General features: G+C 48.2%; 1 non-coding gene across 1 annotated transcript; it reads right to left on the bottom strand.

Annotated features, from left to right (window-relative positions):
- Positions 1-9,453: 9,453 nt before the first annotated feature.
- Positions 9,454-9,526, bottom strand: TRNAF-GAA (transfer RNA phenylalanine (anticodon GAA)). The gene has a single exon. It is a non-coding gene; the product is annotated as a tRNA-Phe (tRNA).
- Positions 9,527-15,777: the final 6,251 nt, after the last annotated feature.

Raw genomic sequence — 15,777 nt, forward strand, 5'->3', positions numbered from 1 at the left:
GAACGTGGGCGCATTATCATTAGGTCTAGGATAGTGTTGTATCAAAGTCTATAGGTGCGTGCAGCTTTGCATGCAATATCGTTATGTTTATTACCAGATTTCAAAGGTGCGAAGTTTCATCGCTGCTGCATTCATTTGCGCATTATTTCATTGCTGCTGCATTCATTTGCGCATTATTTTAAGGCTGGGGCCACAGTAAGGTAGCCCTCCGTGATTATCACGTCATCATAAGACATACAAGACTCACAAACATGTAACATGGAGGTGGTCACAGATACTCCGTGGCATATGGCAGGCTTACTTGTGAAATTATCCTATTAAGCTTCGGCGGGCAGGGGGTAGGTGCTTCACGCGGTACAACGTATTCTAAATGAAGAGATATGGTACCCGTGATTAGGTAGGGGATATTGGTCAATGCCGGGGGGCAGTGAAGTAAAGCCGCTAAGGAACAGTTGTGGCCTTGCAACTGTCCGTGTCCGGATTCTGCGGGAAAAAGCGGGGTATTTACTTACAGTTTACTGGCGTGGCGAGAGGCCCATAACCTACGTCTACCTTCCGCTGCTCGGCTATGAGTGTCGTGCATAGCGGGATCGGTAATAACGAAAAGCTGTTTTCGGGTGAGGTCACGTGTGAGACACCTCACCGGGCTGGCTACGGGGGCCTGAGAAGTCCGTCAGTAGTCATGGAGACGGAATGCTGGGATTTCCGCGCATGCGTTGTAGCGCGTGTATGATTTCTAATGGGACAGTATATTGAAGAAGCTGGGGGGAGCGCCTAGCGCCACAGTGAGCGGTTATAGCAAATTCGACCTGATGATCTTAAAACATGGCGAGTAGTTGAGGGTTCGTGCTGCTATAAGTAAACCAAAGGTGATGTTTGTAGATGTCTAGCAGATACGTAATCTTTGTGCAGCTTTTAATGGAACCTTGAAATTGGAGAGGCTCAATTGGAATAAAGGTATCTGGGGTGAGGCATTGAAGGTTTTGGGTATAAGTGCCCTTGGCTGTAATGACCAGGTGGCATTAACACAAGGCGAGTAGCTAAAGGTTAGTGCTACTGTGAATAAGACAGAGGTAATGATTGTAAATGACTGGCGCATGCATAATCTGCTTGCTGCTATGAGTAGAACCATAGGCTAAGAGAGGTTCCAGGGTGGGGCATAGTTGGTTCAGGTATATGCGCCCAAGGCTATGTTGTGTGTAGAGAGATTAATCATGGTGGATTATTTCAGCACAGAGCCCCATGGAATGTTATCATTCAATCCCATCTTGTGGGTTGACAGTCTATAAATCCAACGCTGCTCTTTTTCAAAGAGGCGGGCCTGTATATTAGGGCCTGGTGGCAGTTGTTCTATCACAGTCCACCTCATGTCATTTGGAGTGTGGTGGAAGGTGAGGAAATGGTCTGTCAGTTTGGTAATGTTTTTCTTGCAACGTATTGTGCTTCTGTGCTCGCAAATACATTGTTTTATCTTACGGGTAGTCATTCCCACATATGGCTTCCCACAGGTACATGTGATGAGATAAATAACATTGCTGCTATTGCAATTGGTGTGGGATCTCTGTTCCCAGGTTTTGCCTGTTTCTAGATTTAGAGTTTTGGTATTTTCCGTTAGGTGGCAGACACTGCAATCCCCACAGCGTGAGTGTCCTGTTACTGGAGGGAGGCCCCATATTTGTGTTAAGGTGGGGTTGTTGTTCGTTGTCGTATTTCTCGGTCTGGTATTCACCAAGCATCCTTTAGGCTTTGGGCTTTTCTGTAAGAGAACAGGAGGTTTCTCCCACTTGAAATTTCCTGAATTGACTATGGACCTATGTTTATTGATACTTCTGCTGACTTGATTTGAGATTGCGTTATAAGTTGTTACGCATGTGAGTGGAGTTGTTTCTCTGTTTTTATTGTTTCTTCAAGGAGGGCTTGTCTAGGTTGGTTCCTTGCTCGCTTTTGACACTTATGTGTGATCTTCAGTGGGTAACCGCGTTGCAGTAGTTTGATGGTTAGGTCTTCTGCTTGGCTTTTGTAGTCTGTCAGTTTACTGCAATTTCTTCGTAGGCGTAAGTATTGACCGTAGGGCAGATTTTCCCTCAAGGGTCGTGGATGGAAGCTTTCGTACCTTAAAATATTGTTTTTAGCAGTTGGTTTAAAATAGGTCTTGGTAGTTAGGATGTCATTTCCCCTTTGGATTTGTATATCCAAGAAAACCATTTTGTCTCTGTCTGCACTATGAGTAAAGAGCAAATGTGGGTCGCGGTTGTTGAGCCAGGTTATGAACGTTGTTAGTGTTTCTTGTGGACCCTGCCAGATTGTAAGAACATCGTCAATATATCTTCGCCAGAATTTGATGTTTGCAAAAAAGGGGTTGTCTGGCGATAAGATATATTTTTGTTCAAAGTCGAACACATAGAGTCCCGCTACGCTAGGAGCGAAAACACTGCCCATAGATGTGCCCCCTATTTGGAGGTATAATGAGCCTTCGTATTCGAAGAATTTCCTTTTCAAAGCGAGGGTTGCACATTTGATGATAAATTCTTTGGGTGTGCAGTGGTCCCAGGTGGTCTGTTCCAATGTTTTTCTGAGTACATTGATGGTTGCATCCTGCGGTATGTTAGTATAAAGGCTTTCTATGTCAAAGCTTACTATAATGGGATTTTCTTCCATTTTGATGGTCTCCAAGAGAGTTAATAGGTTTTTTGTGTCCTTGAGGTAAGTGGGCGTGCCTTGTACAATGGTTTTTAGAAAGAAGTCACAAAACCTAGATAAGGGTTCCAGGAGTGAGCCTATGCCGGATACTATAGGTCTTCCGGGAGGGGGCAATTTGTCCTTGTGCATCTTAGGTACCACATAGAAATATGGTGTTCTGGCTTCAGTTTTGGTTAGGTAGTCTGCCTCCTGTTTGGAGATGTCTCCTGCTGCTTCCGCTGTTTCCACCAGATCTATGATTTCTGTCCGTAAATCCTCTGTGGGATCGGTTAGAAGTGGCTGGTAATTCTTTCTGTCATCAAGCAAACGTCTGCATTCCATATTGTAGTCTGTTTTATTCATTACTACCAGGCCCCCACCTTTGTCTGCTGGCTTAATCACTATTGTGTCATCCTTCTTCAGGTCAGATATTGCTTTTTTCTCGGACCTGCTGGTGTTGTGATAGAGTGTGGAGACAGACATAGATTAAATGTCATTGAACACCGCCTGTTCGAAGGTGTTTATTTCCACTGGAATAGTGTGTGGGGGCGGTACAAATGTTGATTTTATTCTTAATCCTGTTTCATTTGTAATCTCTTCTGAGTTCTCTGTGTTTGTTTTTTCAAAGAAAGCTTTAAGCTTCAGTTTTCTGAAGAACGCTGCTAGTTCACATTGTAGTTTGAATTTGTCCAGAGTGGCTGTAGGTACAAATCCAAGTCCTTTATTTAGGACTTGTGTTTCCGTCTCAGTTAGTATTCGCGATGATAAATTGGTCACTAGCTCCGCATGTTGCTGGGGCCTGCCCTGTTGGCCCCGGTTTTGCTCCGGGTATGGCTGCCCACTGTGTCTTCCTCTTCCTGTTACATGCAAATTAGAGGGGCATCACATCTTCCCTTTCACCTGGGCCGAGAAATTCTAGAACCGGCCCTGAAAGTAAGTAGATGAAACATTATGAATCCCCTACATTCTGTCTTCAAACTGACCTCATGGGTGCTCACATGCGTTGTCATATGTGTATAACAGGGGCTCAAGCAATGACTTTGTTTACTGCTCTCATAAAGGCCAGGACAACAATTTAAAAGACGCCAGGAGGCTACAGACAGACAGACATGTGGAACTTTTTGTTTTCTCATTTAATTAATTGCTTTTCACTAGAGAGAGGAGGCCCTGAGATACGGAGTCTCCTGCCTAAAACAGGTGGCTTGGCATGTATGTCCTGCCCAGGTAACACAGCAGACAGGGAATACATATTTGAAAGTTACTTTTGTAAAGTACACGATGGAAAATGAACAAAAACGGAAATAAAAAAAGTCAAGAAGAAGGAAGATGTTAAGTCCTGAGAGCTGAAAAGGTTACATCTACACATCATGTATGTTAGCAGTTGCTTCTCAATAAAGGTCTAGCTGACGTCACTGGAGTAGGGGGGATCCAGGGGGAGCTGAGCGCGAGCTAGTCTTCCCCTGGGTAGGTTCGCAAAATGGGAAGGGCCACCAGGTGCGATTAGAGGCAATCAGGGAGGCACTGGGCGTGCAGGAGAGTTTATATATATAGAGGTCCAGTAGGGGCGGGAATTCACTGATTGAGGGTGGTGGGAGGAGAGGAATTTTGTTTGTCCCACCCACCCTTCCCTTACTATTTGCTATTTTTACGTTTTTTCCATTATCAGCCGTAGTGAACACTAGCGATGTCCACATTTTATGCCACGATAAGACAGGTGCATGTTAGTTAAGTAGTTTTGGTAGGTGGATTTTTGCTAGGGGGTGGGCAGCCTTGAGCTGGATTGTCCATCCTCCAAGGAGGGAGGTGGGATATACAGTTCACGGGGAAAGGAAAAGAAAATGAGGGGGATCAATCAACAGGAGTCAGTTCTTCTGGGTTTGCTTCGGGCAACAATTTTTGGGGGTTATGTTTTGAAGATAGGTCTAGATGAGTTTGGGGATTGCTTTAGAATTTACCTGTAAGATGTTATTGAGACATTTTTTATGCACCTGTCTTAATAAAGTGGCCTTTTTTGCTAAACAAAGAAGTTGTGAGTCATGATTTATTGTGCGATGCGGCACTGAAGAGACACATCACACAGTGGACATCAATCGATAAAAGCAAGGTGCTTGGGGGATCAAGGGAAGGGGGCCCTGTAGTGTCTTAGCGTGGACACGTTCTAGCGTTCCAGTGTGATGTAACACATTCTACACCCACCCACCACAGACGTCATGGTGTCACATGACGCTGCCAATAAAAGAAGCTGAGCGCACGTGCTCAGGACCTTTCCTACAACTCATTCCTGGTGTCCGTGTCCATCCTTGCTGCGCCTAACATGAGGGCCCAGGGCCCATAACTTTCATCATTACAATGGCGACGAGGACGGTAGTGAGACCCATGCGTGCCACTACCCTACACTGAGGAAAAGGGGGAGAGAGTTGCCCGCCTGAAGGGCATCCCCTGCAGCAAGGTGCAGCAAGCCGAGAAACCGGTGAGCACGTCGGAGCCCAGCAGCCACCAAGAGGCTAACAGCAAGCCGACCGGTAGCCTCCCGCGTCAGCCGCCACCAACACGCGCCATCAGGAATGAGTGGACCGCCCAGAGCCCACCTGAAACGGCCGCGAAACAGTGACCCCCGGAGAGGTGTACCGGCCGGGCGGAGGCCGCGACAAAACGTCAGGCCGTTGGCCGAAGGTGAGCCCCAGGGGCGAAGCGCTAATAAATTAACTGTGCCCAAGCATAAGCAGGACCGGCGGAGCCCACCCGCGGCCTGCCTGTGTCATCCCATGCCCCCGCCGCGTGTGCAACTGTAAGCGGCGGGGCCCAGAGAAAGCCACGGCGTGAAGGGAAGGCGACCGGACCCGCAATTAACACAATCAATGAGGGGGAGGGAGCGGAGTAGCTAACCGCCTCCCGACCCCCCTCGCGACGTGGTCCGGGCCAGCGGAGTCCACCCGCGACCTGCCGGCGGCACCCCCACCGAGGGAAGACTCAGCAGCGCCAGCGGAGCCCACCCGCGACCTGCCGGCGGCACCCCCAGCGAGTACAGACTCAGCAGGGCCAGCGGAGCCCACCCGCGACCCGCCGGTAGCGCCCCAGTGAAGAAAAGACTCAGCAGCGCCAGCGGAGCCCACCCGCGGCCCGCCGGTAGCGCCCCAGCGAAGAAAAGACTCAGCAGCGCCAGCGGAGCCCACCCGCGGCCTGCCGGTAGCGCCCCAGCGAAGAAAAGACTCAGCAGCGCCAGCGGAGCCCACCCGCGGCCCGCCGGCAGCGCCCAGCGAAGGACGGACACTGCAGAACCAGCGGAGCCCACCCGCGGCCTGCGAGGTTCATGGCAGGTCTCCGCCGCGCAGCGTGAGCAAGGAGAAGCTGCTGCGGCGGGAGAACGGAGAGCGGGGCCTACGTGGGAAGAAGCGGCATGGGGCAACGGACAATCACTACCCTCTAAAGAGGCAGAGCCGGCGGAGCCAACCCGCGGCTTGCCTCGAGTGCCCCTGCCCAAGGGAGAGTGACGGGGGCCTACGTGGGAAGAAGCAGCATGGGGCAACGGACAATCACTACCCTCTAAAGAGGCAGAGCCGGCGGAGCCTACCTGCGGCTTGCCTCGAGTGCCCCCGCCCAAGGGAGAGTGACGGGAGCGACGCGCTTCCCCGCCGAGGGGAGCACCAACACCCCCAGCCGCGCGAGGACTGCCGGAGGCTGCCGCGAGCGGGAAGGGTGGAGAAGTCTGCATGGCCTGGAGCACAAGTAGCATCAAAAAGGAAAGTACCGGTGCAACCGGGAAGACGCAGAACTTTTGCCTCCAGCAACAAGTCTGCATAACATCAAAAGGGAATAAACAGTGCTGTTGCAAGTGAGTCCGGAACGTACCTGGTAGGCCTGGGAGCATGTGCCGGTACATCTCGGCCCCCAAAAGAGAAGCGGAAAGGGATTCACTGGGAAGAAATAAATTAAGCAGAGTCCAGCAGCAGCTCCAGCTCCCGGTGCATTGAATGTGAGGGACAAACAGTAGAGTGCACCTCAGGGAAGACAAGACCCACAGGACAGGCTGCTAACAAATCCAGTAACACTGCCACCCAGTGGCCAAAAGCAATAGTGCACTTACATTCACCAGTACTAAAACAAGCATTGTACAACGCAAGAGAAATTAGCAGCATCTAGAGGCAACAGACTGAGTAGCGCCCCCAGGGAAAGCATCTGAACTCCCGCAGCAAGAAAGCGTGCAACAGCGCAGAAGACACCCACACACACCAGCAAGGAGTCGGCGGCTGCCACTTCCAACGCGACGTGGGAAAAAAAAAAAAGCGCGAACGTCTCACTTAGCACCAACGCCTCGCCAAGCATCCAAGCAAGGACAAAACGTCTGGAGTAAACGACTGCTAAGCACTGGAGGAACGATCAAGGAAAAGACTGCCGCGATCAGAAGACGGAGAGAGCAGTGACTCCTAGTGGCCACAGGTGTTCACCGCAGCATCAACTACTCCCGCCAACGGTCCGAAGCAGCAAGTACCTGACGCCAGCCAAAGCAGCAAGTACCCAACGGTCCAAAGCAGCAAAGTACTGGACGTCAACCCAAGCAGCAAGTACCCAACGGTCCAAAGCAGCAGAGTACTGGACGTCAGCCAAAGCAGCAAGTACCTGACACCAGCCAAAGCAGCAAGTACCCAACGGTCCAAAGCAGCTAAGTACTGGACATCAGCCAAAGCAGCAAGAAATCGACGCCAGCCAAAGCTGCAAGTACCAACGACACGCAACAAGTGTCCGAAAGCCTTGAAAAGTACGGGCGCAGATAACGCGCCACGTGGCAAGGCACAGCCCCCACAAGATGGAAGAAGGGCATAGGTAACGCCACAGTGCTGAACAGTTACCGGAGACGACCACTAAGCGTGGCGCCCCCCAGAAGCCGATCCACAGAATGATTGCGTACCAAGTATGACCCGCGACGGGTTCCCCAATCTACACCTGAAAGTGCTAACGCACCAAGTCCGCCAGGACGACCGAAGAAACCTGCCAAAACATCAGCAGGAGTGGAACGCCAAACGGTCCAGGACGTTCAACCTAGTCAAGGTCTGTGAACACTATCCCACGAACGTCACCAACATGAAACTAGAGAAGAGGGTTCGCGACACCAACTCTGGAAGTTGAGGAAGAAGGAGGAAGTGTTCCAGTCGGGGACAAACCAGGATCACACATGCAGCGGGCGCGCCCTGCATGGAGGAACCAGGTCAGGAGAGAAGATGCAAGGTCGGACCAAGTGATGTCGCGAAACAAGAAGGGAGAAAATGAGAGACCCGAGTGGCACGTCTGCCACCGTGAAAAGAAGGGAGAAAAGGAGAGATCTGAGCGGTGTGGCACGTCCGCCACTGTGAACAGAAAGGAAGAAGAGGAGAGAGCTGTGTGGCACATCTGCCACTGTGAGGAGAGACCTGTGTGGCACGTCTGCCACTGTGAAACAGAAAGGAAGAAGAGGAGAGATCTGAGTGGCACGTCTGCCACCGTGACAAGAAAGGAAGAAGAAGACAGATCTGAGTGGCACCTCTGCCACCGAGAAAAGAAAGGAAGAAAAGGGGAGACATGTGGCACCTCCGCCACTGCCAGAGCGGAAGGAAGCATATTCCACGTGGCCGTTGCCACAGTTGAAGAGCAGAAAGAAGTATATCCCTGTGGCCGTTGCCACAGTTAATAATGGAAGGAAGTAAATCCACGTGGCCGTTGCCACAGTTAAGAGTGAAGAAGAAGTCAGTGCGAAGTAGGTCCCCACAGTGAGTCCAAGGCCGAAACTGGTACGTAACCATCATTCCACGGCGAACTATAAGAACTCCAACCTCTCCCGTTACCACGGAAGTCAACAACAGAAGGACTGTGAGGACAAAGGGGCTACCCAGTCGTCTACAGACTGTTTCCATCGAGCACCACCAACTGGTGCCAAAGCGGACTAAGGTTCCCCGAAACAGATTGAACTCCATCTGCCAATTCCAAGCAGCGGCGGATAGAAAAGCATGGCGGAACTGAACACTTCACTGCATCCTGAGATATGTTATTTTCCCCAAATGTGAATTCTGAAGTTGGGTCTTTTCAATGATTAAAAAGGGGAGTGATGTAGTGTCTTAGCGTGGACACGTTCTAGTGTTCCAGTGTGATGTAACACATTCTACACCCACCCACCACAGACGTCATGGTGTCACATGACGCTGCCAATAAAAGAAGCTGAGCGCACGTGCTCAGGACCTTTCCTACAACTCATTCCTGGTGTCCGTGTCCATCCTTGCTGCGCCTAACATGAGGGCCCAGGGCCCATAACTTTCATCATTACAGGCCCCACAGAAGTGTTCCATTGCCGGATTTGCCATGGGCCATATGGTGTAAAACCGCAAATGGTACAGCTGAACCTGTAAATGAAGTGGTGGTATGCAAAAATAAACATGTTTTCTATCTCACTGTAAGTGTTGTTTCATTCCGAAAAATAACATTTTATTTTACGGTTTATTATTGTTTATATTTTGAATTAGATATGCATGGAGGCCCAAAATTCTTTTAAGTCTTAAGGACTCTAAAATTCTTAATCTGGCCCTGGATAAAAGAAGCATAGATTGTGCGGCAAAACTGGAAAATTGCACGTGTTTGAGGCGCTTTGTAATGAAGCAAATCCCCCTCTCTTTTCTGTGCTAAGAGGAGAGACCGTGGTGTTGCCAGCCACTTACACCCCAGGCAATGCCAGGTCTATATATCACGAGCTGTTTTATTTTCTGCCCTCTTCTAGCTGAGTGGAAAAAAGGGGAAAAAAAACAAAATATCTGCCGAAACCCGGGATCGAACCAGGGACCTTTAGATCTTCAGTCTAACGCTCTCCCAACTGAGCTATTTCGGCTGCTGGAAACCTCGCTACGTGTCTTTTTAACACATCTAAAAGAAAGCTCAAAATGTGTCTAGTCATTCATTAAAACGGACTCTTTTCTATTTACATTGAAAAAGAAAAAAAAAATACAGAACCCTGATGATTGATAAAGGAACCTATTTGTCTGAGGAAGCGCCTAGTCGGAGCTTCAGGGCGCATGTTACACTGGCTAAGCTAGGCCAAGAAAGGAATGACCCTACTCCCAGGACTGCGCTGAAACCGTTTCTGTGAAAATGAGCACGAGTCACTGCATATAATGCAAGTTGAACCCTGCCATTCTCCAGTATTTCTGACTCTTGAGTGAATGCTGCATTCTGGGGCTTGAAGTCCTGCAGTCACAGCTATCTGATGGAATTCCCGTCCATGCCTGTGCTGTTCCTTCTCTTGGCGCAAACCCTGCTTTGTTTTGTTACACTCTCTCTGCGTGCTTCAGGAGCTGCAGGAGGTTCTATGGATAAAAAAAGGCTTTTATAGTTGACAAGATGGCTCAGCGAGTTAAGGGCTCGTCGTCATGAACATTGATTCACCAAAAACGCCAGGGGTAGCGGAAGTAACAATACTCACCCGTTGACCTTAATGACGTCACTGAAAGTGACACCATATGACCTTTGACCCTAATCTTCTGAACAAGTAATGTATTACATCACAATAATTGACACCGCTGACGTTCCTTAATAACAGCGTGATTAATATAACAACACTGTCAAATGTCTGTATTAAATGCCAGCTGCATTAGGATGTTTTAGAGCAGTGTTGAGAAATACCTTCCCTGAACTCTAGTGAACGAGTGAAGCGACTATGAGGGTTTGAGAATATTTTTAAAGAATGGAGAAAATTGGTGTCTTTTAAAGCACGATTTCACACACATTTGTTAAATCGCTTTGGGCTCTGAAATCACACTCCTTAACTCTGCAAGTCCTTTCTGGGTGTGCCCGCCCATTGAAACCTGGAGCTTCCCAGGAGTTTACCCGTTTTTTGCAAAATATGCAATGGGCGCACCCCAGTATCCGAAATATCCTCCATTTCATGAGAGCCAGCTTTTTGTCATGGCTGTTCCTCCTATGGCATTGGTGCCCCATATGTCAAAAATTACATATAATAGGTTTGTTGCAGATTCTGGTGGGTGATAGGGGAGTTTTTCGTTTCCAGTTGATTTGGGGTGGTGAGTCCACTCTTCATCCATGTTTCGTTATTTAATGTCTTGCCCTGGTATCGTATCCTTGAGTTATACCAGATCGATTCCCAGTTGGTTCCCCCGATCCTCTGTTCCATAAGTTTGTCCATCTTCAGTAGGGCTTCTTTGGTGTGTTTGATGATGGGGTTTAGCCTGTGGAGGTGCCTGTTCGCTGTGAGCAATGCTATTGGGTTTAGTCCCCCCAGGATGTTCCTTTCCACTTCCAGCCACTCCGGTTCGTAGTGTTGTGTGTTTGTGACCTAGAATTTTCCTTGCTTGGCTAGGCAGGCTGTTTGGAACTGTTTGAAGTTCATTATGTTCAGCCCGCCCAGGTTTTTCGTTAATCTCAGCTTCTGCAGACTGATTCTTGTCAAGTTTCTTGTGGAAGTTCTCTGTCATTGCTAGGGGCAGCATGCTGAGTGTATAGTTGACGGCTGGTGTTACCATCATTTTAATTGTTTCCACCCTTCCCCACCAGCTGATGTATTTGGGCGACCAGAGGTCTAGTCTCTCCTTTATCTTTTTCAGGGTGGCTTCTTCATTGTGTTCTAGGGTTGTTTTTAGGTCTCTTCCGAACAGTAGGCCTAGGATTTTGAGGGGTTTTGTTTGCCAGGCAAGGCCTGATTGTCCCAGTACCGCTCTTGTCGTATGTATGTTCATTGGCTTGCACTCAGATTTGTCCTTATGAGGCAGCTGCATATTCTCCTATGGTCTCCATTAGGGCTGTGATCGATGTGGTCGGTGTTGTGGTTGTAATGAGAACATCATCTGCGTATGCTGCCGGTTTCACCATTTTGATTTTGATTTTGACGCCAGTTATTTAGTTGTTGTCTCTTATCACAAAGTCAGGAACTTCTGGAAGAACGTGAACAAATTCATCAACGCCGTCACAGGCAAAGACATACCAATCAGTTTCGTTACTCTCGCCACAGGGTTCATGACGTACTGCCTAGAAAACAAGGAGGAAAGAGACCTCGTGGACATCCTACTGACAGCGGCAGTGAAAATCATACTAACAAACTGGAAGAACACGGCCAAAGCCACTTAAAAAAACTGGATAAACTGGGTCACCTTCCTCAGAGGCGCAGATAACATCATTGGCAAATTCTCGAAGGAGTACAACGCCAAAAATGACATGCGGGAAGCTCTCGACGCTCACTTTGAAACACGCCGGAACTAAAACCAGCAACCCCCCTCCCTATCTACCCCTCCGCTTTCTTTCTCTCTCCAGGGGGGTAATAATGCATACTGGAGGTTATGCCAAGCATGTACCCTAACTATGTATACAGCGTACACCCAACCCCCCCCCCCTGCATTAGCTCTGTACTGTTTGTATCTTCTGATATGCAATTTTATATTTTAATAAAATCTTTTGAAATAAAAAAAAAATTACATATAATATGCTGGTGCCAGAATTCTGCCGCTAATGCATCCATATACCGAGTGCGAGCCCAAGTCAAAATCTATCTCTCGTTTGTTGGACCTGAGTAATGCCTGGTTGCCCATCCCATATGCCACGGTTGTCCTCTTTATGAATTACTTCACATGATGTGCCACTAACAGGTTGCCATGGATGCTCCTATCTTAAGAAGTTCTTCAAGTAGGCCAGCACCAGCCTTTTCCACAGGTGCCCCATATGCCAAGACTTACCTCTGGCATGCCAGCACCAGTATATTGTCACAGGATCCCGTATGCCAAGACTTACCTCTGGCATGCCAGCACCAATATATTGTCACAGGTGCCCGTATGCCAAGACTTACCTCTGGCCTGCCTGTACCAGTATATTGTCACGGGTGCCCGTATGCCCAGAATTACCTCTGGCATGCCAGTACCAGTATATTGTCACAGGTGCCCATATGCCATGACATACCTCTGGCATGCCAGCACCAGTATATTGTCACGGATGGCCGTATGCCCAGACTTACCTCTGGCATGTCAGTACAAGTATATGGTCACATACGCCAGGCATGCTAAGGATAGCCTCCAGTAATCCTGCACCATATTGTGCCCTGGGTGCAGCTATGAGACTAAAATCTCTTCAGTATCCGAGGGCCAGGGTCAGACCTGCAAGCACGACACCGCATTCTGACAGTGCTCACTTACATTCCCGCACGCACACTCATTTTCACTTGTGGGTGCACTCATTTGCTGACTCAAATTCACTCTTTCACTCACACTTACTCATTGTCGTTCATTCACTCTTTATATGTATTTACTAGCAGCCCGTCCCGACGTTGTCCGGGTATGAATTGCTGTCGGCCAGTGGTATATTGTTTTGTAGGATTTCGTTTTGATAGCATTTCTTATCTGTGACAGGCCTGTGTAACGCTCCGAATCACAGTGCACTGCTGATGCACTTAAGAGTGCGCGTTCAGTAGTGTGTGAACTCGAGTTTCCCTACTTTATTTTTCCTTGCAATATTATATGCCGCGAACTCGACAACATGGCATGAGCACAATTTACATTACAGAAGAACACATTCATTTGTGGTAGGCACGGGGAGACAAAGCGATTTGCCTGGAATCACAGGATGTTGAGCTGATGCCGTAGCTTCCCATCTCTAAAGTTCGCAATTCTAGAACTTGTGGCGGAAGGTGTGTCTAAAAATGTATCTCGGTGCTGGCCATCAATGAGAGAGACCTGTGCATTTTTCAAATGGGTGGTGAAAAAATATGAGTATGTTGCTGGAGATGTGGGCCGCCGTGCCACCAATGTACTTACCGGAGGAGGGTAAACACCCATTATTCCACAACTTTCTTTCCGCATACCATCACTCTGCATACTTTCATTACGAAAGTAACATGACTCCGCAATGCCATTATAACGCATGGCATTACATTTTATATGCTCTTACCACGCATACATTTATAACAATATTCGTTGTAAATGCATGAATGGTAAAAGCATGTTTTTTTTAATGTTTGGATAAGGTAAGTAGGGGTATATGTTTTGGGGTACTGAGGTATATGTATGTTTTGGGGTGTTTGGGTATTTTAAGGGTTCAGATAAAGCTTTGGGTTATGGGGTACAGTGGTAGTTTTAGGGTTTAGGGATAGGTATGGGTTTTGGGGTACAGGGGTATTTTTAGGGTTCAGCGCTAGGTTTGGGTTTTGGGGTATAGGGGTATTTTTAGGGTTCATTGGTAGGTTTGGGTTTTGGGGTACAGGGGTATTTTAAGGGTTCAGGGCTAGGGTTGGGTTTTGGGGTACAGGGGTATTTTTAGGGTTCAAGGCTAGGTTTGGGTTTTGGGGTACTGGGGTATTTCAGGGTTCAGGGGAAGCTTTGGGTTTTGGGATACAGGGTTATTTTTAGGGTTCAGTGCTAGGTTTGGGTTTTGGGGTACAGGGGTATTTTTAGGGTTCAGGGGTAGGTTTGGGTTTTGGGGTATAGGGGTATTTTAAGGGTTCAGGGCTAGGTTTGGGTTTTGGGGTACAGGTGTATTTGGGGTTCAGGGGTAGGTTTGGGTTTTGGGTACAGTGGTATTTTTAGGGTTCAGGGGTAAGTTTGGGTTTTGAGGTACAGGGGTATTTATTGGGTTCAGGGCTAGGTTTGGGTTTTGGGATACAGGGGTATTTTTAGGGTTCAGGGGTAGGTTTTGGTTTTGAGGCACAGTAGTATTTATAGGGTTCAGGGCTAGGTTTGGGTTTTGGGGTACAGGGGTATTTTTAGGGTTTAGGGATAGGTTTGGGTTTTGGGGTACAGGGTATATTTATAGGGTTAAGATGGGTTAGTGTTTAAGCGTGTTGGGGTATTATAAGGAGTAAGGGTGGGTTATGATTTTGGGGTGCAGGGGTATTTAAAGCGAGCAGGGTGGGATTAGCACACGATATGTGACATGGTATGAAGAGCGGAACGTACCACACGCCCCCAGCGTTTGTCACGCTCCCAGCACACGCCCACAGCGCAACGCAGACACGGAAACAAGGGACTACTTTGCTGGCACGGTTCTTTTACCTTGTAAATGTATATGGTGGGCATCTGCATAGCCTATGTCCTTCTGCTGCAATTGCCCTTTCCAACGCTGTATTGGGTGTTGTGATTGGTGCTGTGGTTCCTGAGATTACCCGCCTCAAAGGTTTGGGCTCTCTCTTTATTATATTAGCATGGATTTGTGGTTTCTCACTCATTATCACTCTCTTACTCCATCATCTACACTCTGCCTCATTCACTTCCACTTGTTGGTACACTCATTTGCTAACTCAAATTCACTCTTTCACTCACTCATACTTTATCACTCACGCTCACTCACTCACACTCATTTTTACTCATCCATTCTGACTCACCGACTCTCACTCACTTGCAGCCACTCTGACTCTCACTCCCTTACTGTTACTTATTCATACTCACTCACCCTCCCTACTTGTCCTTGGCTCACTTACTTTCACTCAAGCACATATGTTCAGACATATGCACGCTGCCTGTCCCACACGTTTGACAGGCAGTGGACAAAAAGGGATGGAATAGTAAACGAGCATTTGCAATGCAATAGGTCTCGCAGCATTAAAGTTTGAGTTATTGGCATTGTATATGACAATGTGTTGCATTAAATTTTTAGCAAAGTCTGTATTGGTGTATAAAGATGATTTGCAAGATGATAGCTGTTGCAAAATATTAAGCAATGTTGGCAATAATATTACATTATAATAATATTGTAAGTTACTGTTTTACTTATAAGCATTTTGGTAGCGCATAGTGACGAGTGATGCTGTGGCGGCGACGAGTGATGCTGTGGCGATAGGATAGATGGGGGGAGGGGGAGAGAGAGATAGATGGAGGGAGGGGGAGAGAGCGAGGGAGGGAGTGTGGGGCGAGGGAGGGAGTGTGGGGCGAGGGAGGGAGTGTGGGGCGAGGGATGGAGTGTGGGGCGAGGGACGGAGTGTGGGGCGAGGGACGGAGTGTGGGGCGAGGGACGGAATGTGGGGCGAGGGATGGAGTGTGGGGCGAGACTGAGATTTTTAAACATCGCCAGCTTGTGTGAACAAGAATCAGCCAAAATTATCACAACGCACAAAAATGTTTTGAACACTCCAAAACTTGTTACCCACAAGGT

This window comes from Lissotriton vulgaris, chromosome 1_1 (genome assembly GCF_964263255.1).
Source record: "Lissotriton vulgaris chromosome 1_1, aLisVul1.2, whole genome shotgun sequence".
Taxonomy (NCBI): domain Eukaryota; kingdom Metazoa; phylum Chordata; class Amphibia; order Caudata; family Salamandridae; genus Lissotriton; species Lissotriton vulgaris.